The sequence below is a fragment of the Suricata suricatta genome, chromosome 2, assembly GCF_006229205.1.
Source record: "Suricata suricatta isolate VVHF042 chromosome 2, meerkat_22Aug2017_6uvM2_HiC, whole genome shotgun sequence".
NCBI lineage: Eukaryota > Metazoa > Chordata > Mammalia > Carnivora > Herpestidae > Suricata > Suricata suricatta.
In genome coordinates, this window is record NC_043701.1 from 12,030,766 (window position 1) to 12,039,329 (window position 8,564).

An 8,564-nucleotide genomic window follows, 5' to 3' on the forward strand; every position below is an offset into this window, starting at 1 on the left:
CCTCCAGATTGCCTGGTGATCTATTTTGTTTCCTTTTGTGTTTCTTTTTCTGTTTTGAGTGTCTTTCTTTGCAGGTTTCTGTAGCCGGAAGATCTCCGTTCCGCTCCCAGTGGCTCCAGTGTAAATTTCCCTACCCCCTGGGGAAATGCACTACCTTGTTTTGGGGGGCTTTGGGGCGTTTTTTTGTTTTTCAGTTTTTTGTTTTGTTTTGTTTTCCTTTGCCTTTTTTTCCCTTTTATTTGGAGGGAATGGGAGGAAGTGGGAACAGGGAGGTGGGAGGTGGATTTTCTTTATTTTTTTAGCTCATTTCCAGGGGTTGGGAGTTTTTTTTTTAATATGTGTCATGAATAAAGTTGTTTTTGAAAATAAAAAAAACAAAAAAAAACAAAAAAAAGACATATATATCTTCATAAAGGTCATAGGATATGCTATAATCATAAATTATAAAATACCAGAAAGAAAAATATAATCTTGTCTAAATTGCAACAACCAAATTATGGAGAGAGCCCAAATGTCCATTGACAGATGAATGGATAAAGAAGACGTGGTATATATATACAATGGAGTATTACTTGGCAATCAAAAAATTAAGTCTTACCCTTTGCAACTATGTGGATGGAACTAGAGGGTATTATGCTAAGTGAATTGTCAGTCAGAGAAAGACAAATATCATATGACTTCACTTATATGTGGAATTTAAAATACAAAGCAGATGTGAATGGTATCAGTTTCTTGATTTCTCTTTCTGTTGCTTTATTATTGGTGTATAAGAATGCAGCTGGTTTCTGCATGAAAAACCATAAATACCTAGGAATAAACCTAACCAAAGTTGTAACAGACCCGTACGATGAAAACTTATGAAAGAATGGAAGAAGACACAAAGAAATGGAAAAACATTCCATTTCATGGAATGGAAGAATAAACATTGTTAAAATGTCATCATTACCCAAAGCAATCTACACCTTCAATGCAATGCCAATCAAAATTGCACTAGCATTCTTCTCAAAGCTAGAACAAACTATCCTAAACTTTGTATGGAATCACAAAAGACCCCGAATAGTCAAAGTTATATTGAAGAAGAAAACCAAAATGGGAGGCATCACAATCCCAGACTTTAGCCTCTACTACAAAGCTGTCATTATCAAAACAGTATGGTATTGGCACAAAAACAGACACATAGACCAATGGAATCGAACAGAGAGCCCAGAACTGGACCCACAAATGTATGGCCAATTAATCTTTGACACAGTAGGAATGAGTATCCGATGGAAAAAAGACAGCCTCTTTAACAGGTGGTGCTGGGACAACTGGACAGCAACATGCAGAAGAATAAAACGAGATCACTTTCTTACACCATACACAAACTAAATTCAAATAAAGGACCTGAATGTGAGACAGGGAACCATCAAAACCCTCAAGGAGAAAGTAGGAAACAGCCTCCTTGACCTCAACCGCAGCAATTTCCCTCTCAACACATCCCCAAAGGCAAGGGACTCAAGAGCAGAAATGAACTATTGGGACCTCATCAAGATAAAAGGCTTCTGCACTGCAAAAGAAACAATCAAAAAAACTAATAGGCAACCGACGGAATGGGAAAAGATAGTTGCAAATGACATATCCAATAAAGGGCTAGTATCCAAAATCTACAAGGACTCACTCTGAACCTGAAAAACGAATAATCTAGTGAAACAGGCAGAAGACATGAATAGACACTTCTCCAAAGAGGACATCCAGATGGCCAACAGACATATGAAATGATGTTCAGCATCACTCATCATTAGGGAAATACAAATCAAAACTACACTGAGATACCACCTCATGTCAGTCAGAGTGGCTAAAATGAACAAATCAAGAGACTATAGATGCTGGCAAGGATGTGGAGAAACGGTCACCCTCCTACACTGCTGGTGGAAATGTAAACTGGTGCAGTCACTCTGGAAAACAGTGCGGAAGTCCTCAAAAAACTATCAGTAGAACTCCCCTATGACCCAGCAATAGCACTGCTGGGGATTTACCCAAGGGATACAGGAGTGCTGATGCATAGGAGCACATGAACCCCAATGTTCATAGCAGCAATGTCAACAATAGCCAAATCATTGAAAGAGCCTAAATGTCCATCAGCTGATAAATGGATCAAGAAGCTGTCATTTATATATACAATGGAATACTACATGACAATGAGAAGGAATGAAATCTGGACATTTGTAGCAATGTGGATGGACCTCAAGGGTGTCATGCTAAGCAAAATATGTCAGGCAGAGAAGGACAGATACCATATGTTTTTACTCATAGGTCTAACAGGAGAAACTTAACAGAGGACCATGGGGAGGGGAAGGGGGAACAAGTGTTAGGGAGAGGGAGGGAGGCAAATCATGAGAGACTCTTTAATACTGAAAACAAACTGAGGACTGAAGGGGGAGAGGGGAAGGGGAGTGATGGTCATGGAGGAGTGCACTGTGGGGAAGAGCACTGGGTGTTATATGGAAACCAACTTGACAATAAACTATAAAAAAAGAAACATCTAGCAGACAAAACTGAAAAAAATATACAAAGCAGATGAACATAGGGGAAGGGGGAAAATGGCATAAAAACAGGGAGGAGGACAAAATATGAGACTCTAAATACAGAGAACAAACTGAGGGTTGCTGGAGGGGCTGTGGGGGGTGGGCTAAATGGGTAAGGGGCATTAGGGAGGACACTTGTTTGGATGAGCACTGGGTGTTATACGTAGGGGATGAATCACTAGAATCTACTCCTGGAATCATTATGTCACTATATGCTAACTCACTGGGATGTAAATTAAAAATAAATAAAATAAATAAGAAGACAGATGCTTTGTAAAATGCAAAAAAATAATCTTGTCTAATTTGAAATTAGAATATCTTGTATTAATCTTGAAATTAACATATGATAGAACTTCTAGCCTTGGGTAAAAGCAGTTTCCCAAAGATCTCTAAACATTTTGTGCCCAAATGAAATCAGCATCTGCCCGGTTTGAGACCACCTTCTCTGAGGTTTTTCCATCACCAGGAGCTATCAAAGTGCCTCCAGCTACAGGGGATTGTTTCTTGCTCCCCCCAGCATGGTGCCAATTCCATCTTGCCTCACTTCCCATTCACTGTGGTGTGATTGTAAAATGTATGTTTTATTTCGATAAAGAGCTCAACATTTATATCCTTTCTAGACAAAACCTAAGTGAATAGAAGCATAAGACATGCCGATAAGTTGAGAGACAACTATTGTTCTGTCCACACCTCAGTGCAGAGACTAAACATAAGTCACTTTGGGGAAAACATTGTGCAGCTCCATATCTCACTGACAGAATAGGAGATAAACCAAACCCTCTCCAAGCAATAGTGCTGCCCTTTATTCAGTGAGTTACCAATAAATAAAGTGTTCTTTGAAGGGCATGAAAAAACACTGGTATGTTAAAGTTCATTATACAAACCAGAGAAAATTTTACTGGCAGAAAACATGATGTTTGCTATGTAAAATAATGTGCCTGGAAACACACACACACGTATACACACTGTGCACACAAACTCTACTGGCGATTTCAAAAGTTTTCTTGTCTGGTTTTTGTTCATACATTTTATTCTCTTTAGATGGCAACATGTGAATAGAAGCAAGTATAAAGAGCTTAAGAAAAAACATAGAAAAATAACATAAGATTGGGATAGTTGTATCTATTTATTTTACAAAGTGAGGAAAGATGGGCATGATTTAATTTAGCAGCAAAACACTTGAAAACATTTCAAAAAAGAGACTCAGAATAGCCTCATTACAAAGTACCAGCACTAAGGAAAAACTGTTATGCTATCAGGAAATCCAAGAGAAGAAGAAGAGAAAAGCTTAAATAGACATAAGGACACTCAGTGTATTAAAGATAAAATTTGTATAGCATTTTACAGACTGAAAATGCATTTCCATGTACGTTGCAGTTCTGATGTTTTCTCCATCAGATAATGAAACGGAGGCAAGGGAAGGCATGTCTGCCTATAGCCACAGTCCCTGCAGCAACCTCGTAGCGGGTGGTGCTCTTAGAGCCCGTCCAATGGAGTCTACTACCCACGGGAGGGTGTGGCGGAAGCACAGGAACCAGCTAAGCTCAAGACTCAGAAGACGCAAGCTAATACTTGCTTTGATCTCCTCTTTCCAGGTTTTCTTAACTTGGTTCCAGGATTATATCTTGTGCATAGACTCTCAAGTTTCAATTCTCAAGTTCCTTTAAACATATGAAGTCCAAGTTTGCTTTTTCCTGTTTTGTTTGTTTGTTTGTTGTTGTTTTTGCTCTTGCTCTTTTTTTTTTTTTCAGGAGTACTTACCTTTACAAGGTCCCAAATTTTCAGTTATGGTTGATTTATATACACAAAGGGAATAAATTTCAAAACTAAAGAATTATGGCTGTTTCAACAAATCCATCCTCAGTTTTCCAAATCCCAAGTAAAGCCTTTGGGCAACTAATCCGCCTTAGTGTGGTGGGCTGGCTGCAGGACACCCGTGTGCCTTAGGACACAGAGCACTTTGTCCCATATCAAGGTTTGTGGTGCCCACAAGATAAGTGCACTGAAGCTCCCTTGGTAAAGAAATGAGTGAAGGAGCCTATGACCAATGCCACTGGTCCAGTTTGGAATAATGAGTTTTGTTTTGCTTTGAGTTGGAAGGTCAAGGTAAGAGGCATACATACTCTGGTAGAAGGTCTGTCAACTGTATTCAGAAGACTAAGCTTGTGAGAAGATTTCAAAAGGCAAAGTCAACTAACTGATGAATCTGTGCCCCTCATGTGGAACTCTATCAGGCCAGCGAGACAACAGTACAGGTGTGGCGCTAGGTCAAAGACTGCAGATATGTGCATAGTAGGGGGTAGACATTCTTGTGTAGTTAGAACTTCGAGCCACAGATGCTGGAGTTTTTAAGTGCTGGGGAAGTTCCTGATGTATTTGGCCTGGACCTGAGGGTAGATCTAGGCCACTTTGACTCTATGGAAGTGATCCTCAAACTCTTTGGTCTCAAAACCCCTTTATGTTCAAATTTAATGAAGATTTTGGGCTTTGTCTAGGTGGCTTATATCTGCTAACGTGTATTGCATTTGAGATTAAAATTGAGTCATTTGTAAAATATTTTGTAAAATGTTTATTTTTTCTTCATTAAAAATACAACATATCAATTAAATTTTAACATAAATAATACATTTTTATGAAAACAACTATATTTTCAAAGCATAAAGTAGTGAAAAGAATATTTCATATTTTGTAAATCTGTTTAATGTCTATATTAACTGAAACAGCTAGATTCTTGTATCTGTTTCTATATTCATCTGTGTGATACCACACAGCATAAAGTCTTTAGAAAATGCCATTGTATATTAACAGAGAATGAGAGTGAAAAGGAAAATAATGGTATATATTAGGAAGATAGATTTGACCTTGTGAACCCAAGAAAGAGTTCTGTGGCCTCCCATGGGTCCCCAAACTACATTTTGAGAATACCGTCCAGGGTTAAGCCTTCAATAACATTCAACTGGCCATATTCGGTTACGACCATGAATCTGTTTATGGGGTCTGGCTGATCTAAGAAAGTAACAAACAAAGGGCAAATAGTAAATTTGGATATGAAAGACCAAGAACATGCTGAAAGTCCTAACACAGAAGGATCATCTTCCCAGTGAAATAATAATCGACAAGCTGGTAGGTGAGAGAAAAAGTAAATGAACTCTGATCTCAGGGCAGAGACTATCTCTCCTACACCATATCTTTAAATATGCATCTCCATCTGGGTAATTCCTGGTCTACAGAAGAGTTAGAGACTTGTAAGTGAATCTAGTCATTCAGGAGAACAGCAAGGGCCTAAGATTATCAGTCCTAAGTAAGATTAACTGTATTTACCTGGAAGTACTTTTAATATCTGCAAATTAAATTACTTATCAAATTTATAGTAAGACTATACCTAGTACCTATGGAAATAGTGGTTGAAAAATTTAGGAAGTTATGTTTTTAACATCTATAATCAATTTTATTTCCTATGATAGTAAAAGTAACATATCATATTTTTAATTATTCCAGTTTCTGGAGTCAAAGTATGTACAAGATCTATAATGGTAGCATTTTCCATATCTATAGTTACAGCTAGGATCTGGGATTGCTTTAGAAGCAATAATACTTTCAGGATGTGTAATAGTGAATTGCTATATTGGTAGCCATGGTATATGTGGAAAAGTCCACAGGAAAAATAAAGCATTATTTTTTAACATTGCTAATTAAATAATCTACTATGATATTAATAGCTGTTGCTTTAGTGGCCATGTGAGTGCCACATATCACCAGTGCTGTCAGTTATGGTATCATGTCTTACAACCCAAGAATAAGTTAGACTTCAATAACTACATCTAAAGCATTAGTATTTATGGAGCCTAATATGGTATTATCAGAGATACCAAAATAATCTGTGAAGTCCCTAGCAAGAATATATAAAATATTTACAGGTAAATTCTGGGACTATAAGAGTTATAATCTTTAAATAGGAGTATATATTCTGGCTGCAAAAGAAGCATCCACAGCTTCTTTAATTACACTTATAAAAGTAGTCATGCATCTATAGACATATCTGTAATGTCTACAGTGCTCAGAATAGCCATATATGTAAAAGCTAATGTTAATATTTGTGAAAACTTATGTAGCATAAGATCATGTATCAGTTAATTGATTTTTTATATCTGTAATAGTTGTTTTTTAAAAGTTTATTTATTTATTTATTTCGAGAGAGAGAGAGTATGTGTGTGCACATGCAAGATGTGGGGAGGAGCAGAGAGAAAGGTGGAGAGAGAGAGAATCCCACGTAGGTTCCACACTGTCAGCACAGAGCCTGATATATGGCTCAATCTCATGAAATTTGAGATCATGACCTGATCTGGAGTCAAGAGTTGGACACTTAGCTTACTGAGCCACCCAGGTATCCCTGTAATAGTTGTTTTAAAGAGATGTCCATAATAATTGTCCTGATTTGAGTAGTAATTATGGAACTAGAGTAGCATTTATGGGGTTTGAAATGTAAGTAGATACAGGAGCAGAAGCATCCATTGTTCTATCAAGAATGGTAGTATTTAAAGCATATATGGTAATATTTGTAATATCTGTGGTGGCATTAGTTGTGGTAATAGGTAAATAATTAATTGTAGAGTTTGCTGTTACCTGATTGTGAGCTGCTGTGTCTAGAAGAACAGTCACTAATGTGTCTAAGGCTACTGTAGTTTTTGGAATAGAAACATGTGTAGTGTTATATGAAACACTGCTAGAGTTATCTGCATCAATAATATTCACTGTATGCCCTGTATTGTTTATAGTGTTGGTGGTGGTATTGGCTGTTATACTAGTTTCTAGTAGTGCTTCTGTAAGAGAAGGACTAGACATTGTAGGAATAGTAATACTAGTATTATTACCACTAGATACTGTAGGGGAAGGAGAAATGGTAATAGGAGCATGGTTACCAGTGCTAGCAACGTCCGTACTTGTAGAAGAAATGGTTACCATAGCAACAGTAGTGTTCATAGCATGAGTACTTACAGAAAAAGGAGTCATAATAAGAAAACTGTTGTTAGTAGTATCAGCACCCGTATTCATAGGAGAAGGAGTGGTTGTAATTAAAACACTATTATTAATGTTAGTAGTATCAGTACTTATTGGGGAAAGAGTAGTGGTAATAAAAAAACTAGTATTGGTGCTAGCAACAGTATTATTTGTGGGGAAGGGAGTGGTTGTGACAGGATGAATACTACTAGTATTAGCAATAATACTTGTAGGAGATGGTGCAGTAGTATCAGGCATAGTAGCACTAGTTGTAACTTCAATAGTACTTGTAGGGAAAAGAGTGGCTGTGATAGGAAGAGTAGTAGTAGAATTAGCAGTAATCACAGGGGAAGGTGTAGTGATATTAGGATGGGTAGTACTAGTTGTAACTTTGGTAGTATTTGTTGGGAAAGGAGTGGTTGTGAAAGGAAGAGTACTAGTGCTATCAGTGCTATCTGTAGGGGATGGTGCAGTGGTATCAGAACCAGTAGTACTAGTTGTAACTTCAATAGTACCTGTTGGCAAAGGAGATGCTGTAATAGGAACAATACTAGTGGTAGCAATAGTGCTACTTGTAGGAGCAGATGTAGTGGAAGCAAGACCAGTAATACTGGTCATAAGTTCAGTAGTACTTGTTGGGAAAGAAATGGTTGTGATAGGAGGAGTACCAGTACCAGCAATAGTACCTGTAGGGGCAAGGGTAGAGGCATCAGGACCAGCAGTATTAGTGGTAACTTCAGTAATAATTGTTGGGGAAAAAGTGGTTGTATTAGGGAGAGTACTAGTGCTAGCAGTAGTACTTGGAGAAGGTGCAGTGGTATCAGGACCAGTAGTGCTAGTTGTCGCTTCAATAGTACTTGCTGGGAAAGGAGTACTTGTGACAGAAAGAGCACTAGTACTATCAGTCACAGTCATAGTGGCAGGTGTAGTGGTATCAGGACTGGTAATGTTAGTTGTCACTTCAATAGTACTTGCTGGGAAAGGAGTGGTTGTGTCAGGAAG

The 8,564-nt window shown here is 37.8% G+C and overlaps 1 protein-coding gene across 1 annotated transcript in view; it reads right to left on the bottom strand.

The window, feature by feature from the left end:
• The window catches only part of MGAM2 (maltase-glucoamylase 2 (putative)), a 90,779-nt gene that overhangs the window by 6,065 nt on the left and 76,150 nt on the right, over nucleotides 1-8,564 (bottom strand). The gene's annotated exons all lie outside the window — the stretch shown is intronic.